A 16,893-nucleotide genomic window follows, 5' to 3' on the forward strand; every position below is an offset into this window, starting at 1 on the left:
TGGATTTATCGGTATCGCACACTCGATTTATCGGTACCGCACATTCGATTTATCGGTACCGCACATTCGATTGATCTCTATCGCACATTCTATTTATCGGGATCGCACATTCGACTTATCGGTACCGCACATTCGATTTATCGGTATCGCACATTCGATTTATCGATACCGCACAATCGATTCATCGCTACCGCACTTTCGAATTATCGGTACAGGACATTCCATTTATCGGTATCGCACATTCGATTTATCGATACCGCACCTTCGATTTATCTGTACCGCACAATTGATTTATCAGTTTCGCACATTCGATTTATCGATACCGCACATTCTATTAATCGGTATCGTTAATTCGATTTATCGGTATCGCACATTCGATTTATCGATACCGCACATTCGATTTATCGGTACCCCACAATTGATTTATCAGTTAGGGAACATTCGATTTATCGGTCACACACAATCGATTTATCGGTACCGCACATTCGATTTATCGGTATCGCAAATTCGATTTATCGGTATCGCACTTTCGATTTATCGCTACCGCACTTTCGATTTATCGGTATCGCACATTCGATTTATCGATACCGCACAATCGATTCATCGCTACCGCACTTTCGAATTATCGGTACAGGACATTCCATTTATCGGTATCGCACATTCGATTTATCGATACCGCACCTTCGATTTATCTGTACCGCACAATTGATTTATCAGTTTCGCACATTCGATTTATCGATACCGCACATTCTATTAATCGGTATCGTTAATTCGATTTATCGGTATCGCACATTCGATTTATCGATACCGCACATTCGATTTATCGGTACCCCACAATTGATTTATCAGTTAGGGAACATTCGATTTATCGGTCACACACAATCGATTTATCGGTACCGCACATTCGATTTATCGGTATCGCAAATTCGATTTATCGGTATCGCACTTTCGATTTATCGCTACCGCACTTTCGATTTATCGGTATCGCACATTCGATTTATCGATACCGCACAATCGATTCATCGCTACCGCACTTTCGAATTATCGGTACAGGACATTCCATTTATCGGTATCGCACATTCGATTTATCGATACCGCACCTTCGATTTATCTGTACCGCACAATTGATTTATCAGTTTCGCACATTCGATTTATCGATACCGCACATTCTATTAATCGGTATCGTTAATTCGATTTATCGGTATCGCACATTCGATTTATCGATACCGCACATTCGATTTATCGGTACCCCACAATTGATTTATCAGTTAGGGAACATTCGATTTATCGGTCACACACAATCGATTTATCGGTACCGCACATTCGATTTATCGGTATCGCAAATTCGATTTATCGGTATCGCACTTTCGATTTATCGCTACCGCACTTTCGATTTATCGGTACCGCACATTCGATTAATCGGTATCGTTAATTGGATTTATCGGTATCGCACACTCGATTTATCGGTACCGCACATTCGATTTATCGGTACCGCACATTCGATTAATGGGTATCGCACATTCCATTTATCGGTATCGCACAATCGATTTATCGGTACTGCAGGTTCTATTTATCGGTACCGCATATTCGTTTAATCGGTCATGCACAATCGAATTATCGGTGCCTCACAATCGATTTATTGGTACCGCACGTTCGATTTATCGGTCCCGCACAATCGATTTATCGGTACCGCACTTTTAATTTATCGGTACCGCACATTCGATTAATCGGTACCGCACATTCGATTTATCGGTATCTAACATTCGATTTATCGTATCGCACATTCGACTTATCGGTACCGCACATTCTATTTATCGGTCCCGCACAATCGATTTATCGGTACCGCACATTCGATTTATCGGTATCGCAAATTCCATTTATCGGTATCGCACAATGGATTTATCGGTACTGCAGGTCCGATTTATCGGTACCGCATATTCGATTATTCGGTAACGCACAATCGAATTTTCGGTACCGCACAATAGATTTATCAGGACCGCACATTTGCTTTATCGGTATCGCACGTTCTATTTATCGGTTCTGCACATTCGATTTATCGGTACCGCACATTCGATTTATCGGTACCGCACCACAATATCGATTAATCGGTCTCGCACATTCGATTTATCGGTATCGCACATTCGATGTATAGGTACCGCACATTCGATTTATCGGTACCGCACAATAGATTTATCGGTAACGCACATTCTATTTATCGATACCGCACCTTCGATTTATCTGTACCGCACAATTGATTTATCAGTTTCGCACATTCGATTTATCGATACCGCACATTCCATTAATCGGTATCGTTAATTCGATTTATCGGTATCGCACATTCGATTTATCGGTACCGCACATTCGATTTATCGGTACCGTACATTCGATTAATGGGTATCGCACATTCCATTTATCGGTACCGCACAATCGATTTATCGGTACTGCAGGTCCTATTTATCGGTACCGCATATTCGTTTAATCGGTCATGCACAATCGAATTATCGGTGCCGCACAATCGATTTATTGGTACCGCACGTTCGATTTATCGGTCCCGCACAATCGATTTATCGCTACCGCACATTCGATTTATGGGTACCACAATATCGATTTATCGGTATCGCACATTCGACTTATCGGTACCGCACATTCGATTTATCGGTATCGTAAATTCGATTTATGGGTACCGCACAATCATCTAATCGGTACCGCACAATCGATTTATCGGTACCGCACGATCGATGTATCGGTTCCGCACAATCGATTTATCGGTACCGCACTTTCGATTTATCGGTACCGCACATTCGACTAATCGGTGACGTTAATTCGATTTATCGGTATCGCACATACGATTTATCGGTACCGCACGTTCGATTGATCGGTACCGCCTATTTGATTGATCGGTTACCGCACATTCGATTTATCGGTACCGCACATTCGATGTGTCGGTACAGCACATTCGATTTATCGGTATCGTAAATTCGATTTATCGGCATTGCACTTTCGATTTATCGGTACCGCACATTCGATTTATCGGTACCGCACAATCGATTTATCGGTACTGCACTTTCGATTTATCGGTATCTAACATTCAATTTATCTGTATCGCACATTCGACTTATCGGTATCGCACATTGGATTTATAGGTATCGCACATTCGATTAATCGGTACAGCACATTCGATTTATCGGTATCGAACCTTCGATTTATCGGTACCGCACATTCGATTGATCGGTACCGCACATTTGATTTATCGGTTACCGCACATTCGATTTATCGGTACCGCACATTCCATTTATCGGTACCGCACATTCGATGTATCGGTACCGCACATTCGATGTATCGGTACCGCACATTCGATTTATCGGTATCGTAAATTCGATTTATCGGTATTGCACTTTCGATTTATCGGTATCGCACATTCGATTAATAGTTATCGCACGTTCGATTAATCGGTACCGCACTTTCGATTTATCGGTACCGCACTTTCGATTTATCGGTACCGCACATTCGATTTATCGGTATCGTAAATTCGTTTTATCGGTATTGAACATTCGATTCATCGGTATCGCACATACGATTAATGTTTATCGCATATTCGATTATTCTGTAACGCACAATCGAATTATCGGTACCGCACAATAGATTTATCGGGACCGCACATTCGCTTTATCGGTATCGCACGTTCGAATTATCGGTACCGCACATTCGATTTATCGGTATCGCACATTCGATTTATCGATACCGCACAATCGATTCATCGCTACCGCACTTTCTAATTATCGGTACAGGACATTCCATTTATCGATATCGCACATTCGATTTATCGATACCGCACCTTCGATTTATCTGTACCGCACAATTGATTTATCAGTTAGGGAACATTCGATTTATCAGTCCCGCACAATCGATTTATCGATACCGCACTTTCGATTTATCGATACCGCACATTCCATTAATCGGTATCGTTAATTCGATTAATCGGTATCGCACATTCGATTTATCGGTACCGCACATTCGATTTATCGGTACCGCACATTCGATTAATGGGTATCGCACATTCCATTTATCGGTATCGCACATTCGATTTATCCGTACCGCACATTCGACTTATCGGTATCGCACATTGGATTTATCGGTATCGCACATTCGATTAATCGGTACAGCACATTCGATTTATCGGTATCGCACCTTCGATTTATCGGTACCGCACATTCGATTGATCGGTACCGCACATTTGATTAATCGGTTACCGCACATTCGATTTATCGGTACCGCACATTCGATTGATCGGTACCGCACATTTGATTTATCGGTTACCGCACATTCGATTTATCGGTACCGCACATTCGATTTATCGGTACCGCACATTCGATTTATCGGTATCGTAAATTCGATTTATCGGTATTGCACTTTCGATTCATCGGTATCGCACATTCGATTAATAGTTATCGCACGTTCGATTAATCGGTACCGCACTTTCGATTCATCGGTACCGCACCCTTCGATTTATCGGTACCGCACATTCGATTTATCCGTATCGCACATTCGATTCATCGTTAACGCACGTTCCGTTTATCGGTACCGCACTTTCGATTTATCGGTACTGCAAATTCGATTAATGGGTATTGTGAATTCGATTTATCGGTACCGCACATTCGATTAATAGGTATCGCACATTCTATTTATCGTTACCGCACATTCGGTTTATCGGTATCGCAAATTTCATTTATCGGTATCGCACATTCGATTTATCTTTATCGTAAATTCGATTTATGGGTATACCGCACAATCGTTTTATCGGTAGCGCACTATCGATTTATCGGTACCGCACATTCGATTAATCGTTATCGTTAATTCGATTTATCGGTATCGCACTTTCTATTTATCGGTATCGCACATTCGATTAATCGGTATCGTAAATTCGATTGATCGGTATAGCACATTCGATTTATTGGTATCGCACATTCGATTTATCGGTACCGCACATTCGATTTTTCGGTACCGCACAATCGATTTATCGGTACCGTTCATTCGATTTATCAGTATCGCACATTAGATTTATCGGTACCGCACATTCGATTTATCGGTATCGCACATTCTATTTATCGGTATCGCACTTTCTATTTATCGGTATCGCACATTCGATTAATCGGTATCGTTAATTCGATTGATCGGTATCGCACACTGAAAAAATAAACTAGTCAATATTACCACGGACTGACGTTAAATTAGTCTGTAACGTTAGTCAATGCACATGGACTAGCAAAAATCTTTGTTACATCGCTGCTTCTTAGTCAGTTTACACTGACTAAGGAAAATATAGTCGCAGCTTAGTCGGTGGCGACGGACTAAGGTATTTTAACCCATGGACTAAGAACGATACGGACACCCGATTTACGCCATAATCGTAGCTTAGTCGGTGTCGACGGACTAATGTATTTTAACCCAATTCGATTCACTTCAATTTTGAAACCGAGAGGCAACGGCAGCTTGCTGGACTTGGCATAGTTTCATACGATCACTCTAAGCAACTTTCAACCGTAAATCACCCAAGAAGGTCTTTAGAAGAATGGAGGTATTAACTGCCATCATCGGCCTACCTGTTATTCCTTTAACTTGAAGGTAAAATTAAAGTTAATTGTTAGGCCACTGGCACTAGTACTGTATTATGGTTAGTGTAACGCTACCGTTGTCACGCTGGCGTTTCGCAATACACAAGTGCAATGACAGTGAGTAGCCTATAGGCTTCTACTGGGTACTGCAGTGCATTCTCAACACTAAAGTGTGCATTCTAAACACCAATTAACAATGTGTTATTTGTGTATTGGGCTAGATTGAACAGTGGCACATAATCTTCTAATTTATTCCCAAACAAATGCTGGAACTATAATTCTCAATAGTTTATTTGAAGTCTACACTCATTTAGTAAAGATTTCCTGCAATTTCCCATGTGAATCTAAATGGTTAGGCTTTGTGATATTGAATAAGCAAGGCTAGACCTTCAAACGTACAGTCACAGTAGGCTGAACAAATTATGTTGGCTAGTCAACGGTATTATATGTTGCGAGCAGTCAGGATGCACGCTTCAGTTCTATTTAACCTTTTCATTTATCATTTTTTAGTATTTAATTTCCGGTCACGCCCAGGAAACAATTGCGACATTCCTTCACGGTCGACTTGTTTACTGTAAGAAGTATTAACCGTTTTTTCTCAGGAAAGCTTGATAGTCTGAAGTTATTATAACATGTGCTTTAAGTATACTACCAAAAGAGTAAGTTGTTGTATTTGTATTGATATTTTATGTAGAAGTAACGGAAAATTTAGTATGTTTAGTTTGGTCTAATTGCACGTTTTTTTTCTGTCCAATGTAGTGCAGGGTTCACTTGCGCGAATTCAAATTATTCTGTATATGTATATGCATCGATTCGTAGATTATGATGTTTTTTGACATTTATTTGTAATTCAAGCATATCTGTTTAGTAGCAAAGTTTAAAGGTTAAGATTAATTAGTTTTCTCTTTTTGATCCTAGATTGAATGAAACTCATTGACGTAAATAATAGATCAGATCATACAGTTTAACGCAGTTCCTAAAACTCTGGGTATTCTCTAGTCTTCGCCGGTCCATTATATACTTTAGTACTACTAGTAAGACTAAATCAAAACGACCGAAAGACAAAATTAGTGCAACAAAGTACTGATTCTCCTCTAGCCTAGGTCTAAACAGGCTTGTTATGTGAGCAAGCAAAATAACAACTAAAAACGATTATGCCTATAAATAAGTTGGCTCAGTGCATTTCTGTTTCTAAAATTTTATATTTTTAAAGATCATAAAAACAAACAAAGATTTAGCCCATGTTTTATTATCTCTGTATTCTAGGCATTTGATTCTGGTTGCAATGGTGATGACACTCTCGTTCAAATTTTCAGCTTTATACAGTCTGCTTCAAACTTTGGGATTGTTTTTTGAGACTATAGTGGAAGCAAATCTCACATAACTTTGTGGTGACAACTTTTTTTTTTTCTTTTTCAAATGATGAATACTTTGCTGTTTCTTTTTTCCAGCAGGAATTGAAAAGCCAAATATCTAAGTCAAGGGTGAGGTTTCCTGTGATGTACGACACCAGTGTGGAGGCAACAACAGAAGAGGAGAACTGTGTTATATATGGCTTAAAGACATGTTTTAAGATGATATATTGGTACCCTTCGCAGAACAAAAGAGTTTATCCAAGAGTCCAAAAAGCAAAGGAACAGGTACTATAGAGAAAAAAAATGGAAGAGTGAGTTTAACTATTGTACCCAACTGTTTAATGATATTAAAGATACTTTTCATAACCTGTTTGAAAAAAACAGTCTAGTATATCATTTACGTGCAAGCTTCATAAGTTTGGTCAAATTTTCACTGATCTGTAGAGCGGGAGTCCAGAGGGTTTGGTTAGCTGGAAAGGTAACCAATTGCCTGGTACATCACAATGTTCACAATGCATTCCTGTATATGAAACCTGACGACTGGCAAGCCGACTGTGGTGGATGTGGCTGGGAGAGCAATTTTAAAGTCACCTAATAGCTAACCTAGATCAGCTTTCATGGTAACCACATCAAAGTAAGAACAATGTGTCAGGTATGGCCCCAAGAGCAACAAATGGCCATCGCCAGTAATTATTGGTGGTGGGGTACCCCTGCCAGTGATCAACAATTGACCCCTCACGGCTGACCTAGGTCAGCTCATGAGGTAACCACTTGAAACCTACTGGAAAATGTTGGTTAGGACTTCAGATAAAAGGGATGGGCATTGCCAGTAATTTTTATTGGTGGGGTACCCCTGCCAGTAGACCCCCAATATGCCCATCCCCTCATTGACCTAGGTGAGCTCATGATTTGACCAGTTGAAACCTACAGGAAAATGATAGGTATCACTTCATATGTAAGGATGGGCATTTCCAGTATTTTATATTGGTGGGCCACCACTGCCAGAGTCCGCCCATCCCTTACATATAGAGTCCTGTCAATCATTTTCCAGTAGTTTTCAACTGGTTAAATCATGAGCTGACCTAGATCAATGAGGGGGGGGGGGCATTTTGGGGGTCTACTGGCAGGGGTACCCCACTAATATAAATTACTGGAAATGCCCATCCCTTACATATAGAGTCCTGCCAATCATTTAACAGTAGTTTTCAACTGGTTACCTCATGAGCTAATCTAGGTCAATGGGGGATGGGCATTTTGGGGGTCTACTGGCAGGGTTACCCCACCAATGTAATTGACTAGAAATGCCCATCCCTTACATATGAAGGGATACCTATCATTTTCCAGTAATTTTTCAACTGGTTATCTCATGAGCTGACCTAGGTCAATGAGGGAATGGGCATTTTGGGGGTCTACTGGCAGGGGTACCCCCCCCCAACCTAAATTACTGGAAATGCCCATCCCTTACATATGAAGTGATACCATTTTCCAGTAGTTTTCAACTGGTTACATCATGAGCTCATCTAGGTCAATGAGGGGATGGGCATTTTGGGGGTCTACTGGCAGGGGTACCCCACCAATAAAAATTACTGGCAATGCCCATCAGTTGTATCTGAAGTCCTAACCAACATTTTCCAGTAGGTTTCAAGTGGTTACCTCATGAGCTGACCTAGGTCAGCCTTGAGGGGTCAATTAAAGATCACTGGCAGGGGTACCCCACCACCAATAATTACTGGCAATGGCCATTTGTTGCTCTTGGGGCCATACCTGACACATTGTACTTACTTTGATGTGTTACCATGAAAACTGATCTAGGTTAGCTATCAGGTGACTTTAAAATTGCTCTCCCAGCCACACTCACCACAGTCGGTTTGCCAGTCGTCTGGTTTCATATACAGGAATGCACTGTGAACATTGTGATGTACAAGGCAATTGGTTACCTTCCCAGCTAACCAAACCCTCTGGGCTCCCGGTCTATTGGGATCATTATTAACATGATTAACATAATTATTAAGCTTTGAAATGTAACTTGGTGTTATGCTGTTCAAAGCTAATAATTATTTGGTAAAGCTGCTATTCCTGGCTTATAATTTGAGGGACCTAGATTTAAATGTATACCTCCCAATATGTTATAAAAGTTTAATGTAAATGTATGTTTATGATAATGTGAGTTATCATGTGCTATATCTGTATCTGTGCTTACACGTATATCATATTTTCTGTTCACAGGTCAATAATGGTGCAGATTTTGGCTTCCTGAAGACAAGTGGGAGGCCATTTGTAGCTAAGAGAAACACTCTTTGTTCGTGAAGACTTAACTGGTGTCGATTTGGGGTACCACTTTAAAACGAAAGTCATGAGGAACCCTTGCCCAAGATTCAACTTTGCATTATTGTGCAGTGCTATTCTTTTGCGATTCATGTTTGATCCATTAACTTGTCTTAACTTTGTTGGAATAAAATCATATCTTCAGATTTTTGTTTACAGTGATTTCTTCTCTATCTGTCGAAAGTCAGCCTTTGTAGACATAAGAAGTTTTATCAGAAATAAATACTGCCAACGTACACATTATTTGTGTTTCTTCTGCTCTCTTTTCTTTCAGTGATGCTAGTCAGTGAAACTAGTCGGGTTTAATTCTTTCAGTGATTCTAGTCAGTGCAACTAGTCAGTCGATACCGACTAAGAAAGCTTAGTCGGAAGAGGTATCATCCTGACTAATGTAAAACCTGCTATAAACTAGTCGGTGGCTCATATAAATTAGTCGGTAAAGACCGACTAATGTCACCAACTAATGTAACTGACTAATATACATTTACCGACTAAGAAATTGTTGATCGACTAAGCTGACGGACTAAGATGACCGACTAAGAAATCCAACTGACTAAGGAATAAATTAGTCGGTATAGCAACTGACTAAGGCTATATTAGTCGTGAGAGGCACCAGATGGACTAACGTTAAGTTAGTCGGTGAACCGATTTAAGTTTTCAGTGCACATTCGATTTATTGGTATCGCACATTCGATTTATCGGTACCGCACATTCGATTTTTCGGTACCGCACAATCGATTTATCGGTTACCGCACATTCGATTTATCGGTACCGCACCCTTCGATTTTTCGGTACCGCACAATCGATTTATCGGTTACCGCACATTCGATTTATCGGTATCGCACATTTGATTTATCGATACCGCACATTCGATTTATCGGTATTGCACTTTCGATTGATCGGTATCGCACATTCGGTTTATCGGTATCGTAAATTCGATTTATCGGTATTGCACTTTCGATTTATCGGTATCGCACATTCGATTAATCGTTATCGCATGTTCGATTTATCGGTACGGCACAATCGATTTATCGGTACGGCACAATCGATTTATCGGTACCGCACATTCGATTTATCGGTACCGCACATTCGATAAATCGGTAACGTACATTCTATTTATCGGTACCGCACATTAGATTAATTTGTATCGCACATTCCATTTATCGGTACCCTACATTCGATTTATCGGTACCGCACACTCGATTAATCGGTATCGTACATACGATTTATCGGTACCGCACATTCGATTAATCGGTATCGTACATTCTATTTATCGGTACCGCACATTAGATTAATTTGTATCGCACATTCCATTTATCGGTATCGCACATTCGATTTATCGGTACCGCACATTCCATTTATCGGTACCGCACATTCTATTTATCGGTACCACACATTCGATTTATCGGTATCGTAAATTCCATTTATCGGTATTGCACTTTCGATTTATCCGTATCGCACATTCGATTAATCGTTATCGCACGTTCGATTTATCGGTACCGCACTTTCTATTTATCGGTACCGCACTTTCGATTTATTGGTACCGCACATTCGATTTATCGGTATCGCAAATTCGATTTATCGGTATTGCACTTTCGATTTATCGGTATCGCACATTCGATTAATCGTTATCGCAGGTTCGATTTGTCGGTACCGCACAATCGATTTATCGGTACCGTACATTCGATTAATCGGTATCGCACATTCGATTTATCTGTACCGCACAGTCGATTTATCGATACCGCACTTTCGATTAATCGGTATCGTACGTTCGATTTATCGGTACCGCAAATTCGATTAATCGGTATCGTACATTCGATTTATCGGTACCGCACATTCGATTAATCGGTATCGCACATTCCATTTATCGGTATCGCACATTCGATTTATCGCTACCGCACATTCCATTATCGGTACCACACATTCGATTAATCGGTACCGCACATTCGATTTATCGGTATCGCACATTCGATTAATCAGTACCGTACATTCCATTTATCGGTACCGTACCCTTCGATTAATCGGTACCGCACATTCTATTTATCGGTACCGCACATTCGATTTATCGGTATCGTAAATTCCATTTATCGGTTTTGCCCTTTCGATTTATCGGTATCGCACATTCTATTAATCGTTAACGCACGTTCGATTTATCGTTTCCGCACTTTCGATATATCGGTACCGCAAATTCGATTAATCGGTATTGTGAATTCGATTTATCGGTACCGCACATTCGATTAATAGGTATCGCACATTCGATTAATCGGTACCGCACATTCTATTTATCGGTACCGCACATTTCGTTTTATCGGTATCGCAAATTCCATTTATATGTATCGCACATTCGATTTATCGGTACCGCACAATCGATTTATCGGTATCGCACATTCGGTTTATCGGTATCGCACTCTCGATTTATCGGTATCGCACTTTCAATTTATCGGTATCGCACTCTCGATTTATCGGTATCGTTAATTCGATTTATCGGTATCGCACATTGAATTAATCGGTATCGTAAATTCGATTTATCGGTACTGTATCGCACATTCCATTTATCGGTATCGCACATTCGATTAATCGGTACCGTACATTCTATATATCGGTACCGCACCCTTCGATTTATCGGTACCGCACATTCGATTTATCCGTATCGCACATTCGATTAATCGTTAACGCACGTTCCGTTTATCGGTACCGCACTTTCGATTTATCGGTACCGCAAATTCGATTAATGGGTATTGTGAATTCGATTTATCGATACCGCACATTCGATTAATAGGTATCGCACATTCTATTTATCGTTACCGCACATTCGGTTTATCGGTATCGCAAATTTCATTTATCGGTATCGCACATTCGATTTATCTTTATCGTAAATTCGATTTATGGGAACCGCACAATCGTTTTATCGGTAGCGCACTATCGATTTATCGGTACCGCACATTCGATTAATCGGTATCGTTAATTCGATTTATCGGTACCGCACATTCGATTTATCGGTATCGCACATTCTATTTATCGGTATCGCACTTTCTATTTATCGGTATCGCACATTCGATTAATCGGTATCGTAAATTCGATTGATCGGTATCGCACATTCGATTTATCGGTATCGCACATTCGATTTATCGGTACCGCACCCTTCGATTTTTCGGTACCGAACAATCGATTTATCGGTTACCGCACATTCGATTTATCGGTATCGCACATTTGATTTATCGATACCGCACATTCGATTTATCGGTATTGCACATTCGATTGATCGGTATCGCACATTCGGTTTATCGGTATCCTCAATTCGATTTATCGGTATTGCACTTTCGATTTATCGGTATCGCACATTCGATTAATCGATATTGTGAATTCGATTTATCGGTACCGCACAATCGATTTATCGGTACCGTACATTCGATTAATCGGTATCGCACATTCGATTTATCTGTACCGCACAGTCGATTTATCGATACCGCACTTTCGATTAATCGGTATCGTACGTTCGATTTATCGGTACCGCAAATTCGATTAATCGGTATCGTACATTCGATTTATCGGTACCGCACATTCGATTAATCGGTATCGCACATTCCATTTATCGGTATCGCACATTCGATTTATCGCTACCGCACATTCCATTATCGGTACCACACATTCGATTAATCGGTACCGCACATTCGATTTATCGGTATCGCACATTCGATTAATCAGTACCGTACATTCCATTTATCGGTACCGTACCCTTCGATTAATCGGTACCGCACATTCTATTTATCGGTACCGCACATTCGATTTATCGGTATCGTAAATTCCATTTATCGGTTTTGCCCTTTCGATTTATCGGTATCGCACATTCTATTAATCGTTAACGCACGTTCGATTTATCGTTTCCGCACTTTCGATATATCGGTACCGCAAATTCGATTAATCGGTATTGTGAATTCGATTTATCGGTACCGCACATTCGATTAATAGGTATCGCACATTCGATTAATCGGTACCGCACATTCTATTTATCGGTACCGCACATTTCGTTTTATCGGTATCGCAAATTCCATTTATATGTATCGCACATTCGATTTATCGGTACCGCACAATCGATTTATCGGTATCGCACATTCGGTTTATCGGTATCGCACTCTCGATTTATCGGTATCGCACTTTCAATTTATCGGTATCGCACTCTCGATTTATCGGTATCGTTAATTCGATTTATCGGTATCGCACATTGAATTAATCGGTATCGTAAATTCGATTTATCGGTACTGTATCGCACATTCCATTTATCGGTATCGCACATTCGATTAATCGGTACCGTACATTCTATATATCGGTACCGCACCCTTCGATTTATCGGTACCGCACATTCGATTTATCCGTATCGCACATTCGATTAATCGTTAACGCACGTTCCGTTTATCGGTACCGCACTTTCGATTTATCGGTACCGCAAATTCGATTAATGGGTATTGTGAATTCGATTTATCGATACCGCACATTCGATTAATAGGTATCGCACATTCTATTTATCGTTACCGCACATTCGGTTTATCGGTATCGCAAATTTCATTTATCGGTATCGCACATTCGATTTATCTTTATCGTAAATTCGATTTATGGGAACCGCACAATCGTTTTATCGGTAGCGCACTATCGATTTATCGGTACCGCACATTCGATTAATCGGTATCGTTAATTCGATTTATCGGTACCGCACATTCGATTTATCGGTATCGCACATTCTATTTATCGGTATCGCACTTTCTATTTATCGGTATCGCACATTCGATTAATCGGTATCGTAAATTCGATTGATCGGTATCGCACATTCGATTTATCGGTATCGCACATTCGATTTATCGGTACCGCACCCTTCGATTTTTCGGTACCGAACAATCGATTTATCGGTTACCGCACATTCGATTTATCGGTATCGCACATTTGATTTATCGATACCGCACATTCGATTTATCGGTATTGCACATTCGATTGATCGGTATCGCACATTCGGTTTATCGGTATCCTCAATTCGATTTATCGGTATTGCACTTTCGATTTATCGGTATCGCACATTCGATTAATCGATATTGTGAATTCGATTTATCGGTACCGCACAATCGATTTATCGGTACCGTACATTCGATTAATCGGTATCGCACATTCGATTTATCTGTACCGCACAGTCGATTTATCGATACCGCACTTTCGATTAATCGGTATCGTACGTTCGATTTATCGGTACCGCAAATTCGATTAATCGGTATCGTACATTCGATTTATCGGTACCGCACATTCGATTAATCGGTATCGCACATTCCATTTATCGGTATCGCACATTCGATTTATCGGTACCGCACATTCCATTATCGGTACCACACATTCGATTAATCGGTACCGCACATTCGATTTATCGGTATCGCACATTCGATTAATCGGAACCGTACATTCCATTTATCGGTACCGTACCCTTCGATTAATCGGTACCGCACATTCTATTTATCGGTACCGCACATTCGATTTATCGGTATCGTAAATTCCATTTATCGGTTTTGCCCTTTCGATTTATCGGTATCGCACATTCTATTAATCGTTAACGCACGTTCGATTTATCGTTTCCGCACTTTCGATATATCGGTACCGCAAATTCTATTAATCGGTATTGTGAATTCGATTTATCGGTACCGCACATTCGATTAATAATTATCGCACATTCGATTAATCGGTACCGCACATTCTATTTATCGGTACCGCACATTTCGTTTTATCGGTATCGCAAATTCCATTTATATATATCGCACATTTGATTTATCGGTATCGTAAATTCGATTTATGGGTACCGCACAATCGTCTTATCGGTACCGCACAATCGATTTATCGGTACCGCACATTCGATTAATCGGTATCGTTAATTCGATTTATCGGTATCGCACATTCGATTTATCTGTATCTCACATTCGACTTATCGGTACCGCACATTCGATTTATCGGTACCGCACATTCGATTAAAGGGTATCGCACATTCGATTTATCGGTACCGCAAAATCGAATTATCGGTACTGCAGGTCCTATTTATCGGTACCGCATATTCGTTTAATCGGTCATGCACAATCGAATTATCGGTAACGCTCATTCGATTTATCAGTATCGCACATTCGATTTATCGGTACCGCACAATCGATTTATCGGTATCGCACATTCGGTTTATCGGTATCGCACTCTCGATTTATCGGTATCGCACTTTCAATTTATCGGTATCGCACTCTCGATTTATCGGTATCGTTAATTCGATTTATCGGTATCGCACATTGAATTAATCGGTATCGTAAATTCGATTTATCGGTACTGTATCGCACATTCCATTTATCGGTATCGCACATTCGATTAATCGGTACCGTACATTCTATATATCGGTACCGCACCCTTCGATTTATCGGTACCGCACATTCGATTTATCCGTATCGCACATTCGATTAATCGTTAACGCACGTTCCGTTTATCGGTACCGCACTTTCGATTTATCGGTACCGCAAATTCGATTAATGGGTATTGTGAATTCGATTTATCGATACCGCACATTCGATTAATAGGTATCGCACATTCTATTTATCGTTACCGCACATTCGGTTTATCGGTATCGCAAATTTCATTTATCGGTATCGCACATTCGATTTATCTTTATCGTAAATTCGATTTATGGGAACCGCACAATCGTTTTATCGGTAGCGCACTATCGATTTATCGGTACCGCACATTCGATTAATCGGTATCGTTAATTCGATTTATCGGTACCGCACATTCGATTTATCGGTATCGCACATTCTATTTATCGGTATCGCACTTTCTATTTATCGGTATCGCACATTCGATTAATCGGTATCGTAAATTGGATTGATCGGTATCGCACATTCGATTTATCGGTATCGCACATTCGATTTATCGGTACCGCACCCTTCGATTTTTCGGTACCGAACAATCGATTTATCGGTTACCGCACATTCGATTTATCGGTATCGCACATTTGATTTATCGATACCGCACATTCGATTTATCGGTATTGCACTTTCGATTGATCGGTATCGCACATTCGGTTTATCGGTATCCTAAATTCGATTTATCGGTATTGCACTTTCGATTTATCGGTATCGCACATTCGATTAATCGATATTGTGAATTCGATTTATCGGTACCGCACAATCGATTTATCGGTACCGTACATTCGATTAATCGGTATCGCACATTCGATTTATCTGTACCGCACAGTCGATTTATCGATACCGCACTTTCGATTAATCGGTATCGTACGTTCGATTTATCGGTACCGCAAATTCGATTAATCGGTATCGTACATTCGATTTATCGGTACCGCACATTCGATTAATCGGTATCGCACATTCCATTTATCGGTATCGCACATTCGATTTATCGGTACCGCACATTCCATTATCGGTACCACACATTCGATTAATCGGTACCGCACATTCGATTTATCGGTATCGCACATTCGATTAATCGGAACCGTACATTCCATTTATCGGTACCGTACCCTTCGATTAATCGGTACCGCACATTCTATTTATCGGTACCGCACATTCGATTTATCGGTATCG

This window comes from Apostichopus japonicus, chromosome 22 (assembly GCF_037975245.1).
Source record: "Apostichopus japonicus isolate 1M-3 chromosome 22, ASM3797524v1, whole genome shotgun sequence".
Classification (NCBI taxonomy): Eukaryota; Metazoa; Echinodermata; class Holothuroidea; order Aspidochirotida; family Stichopodidae; genus Apostichopus; species Apostichopus japonicus.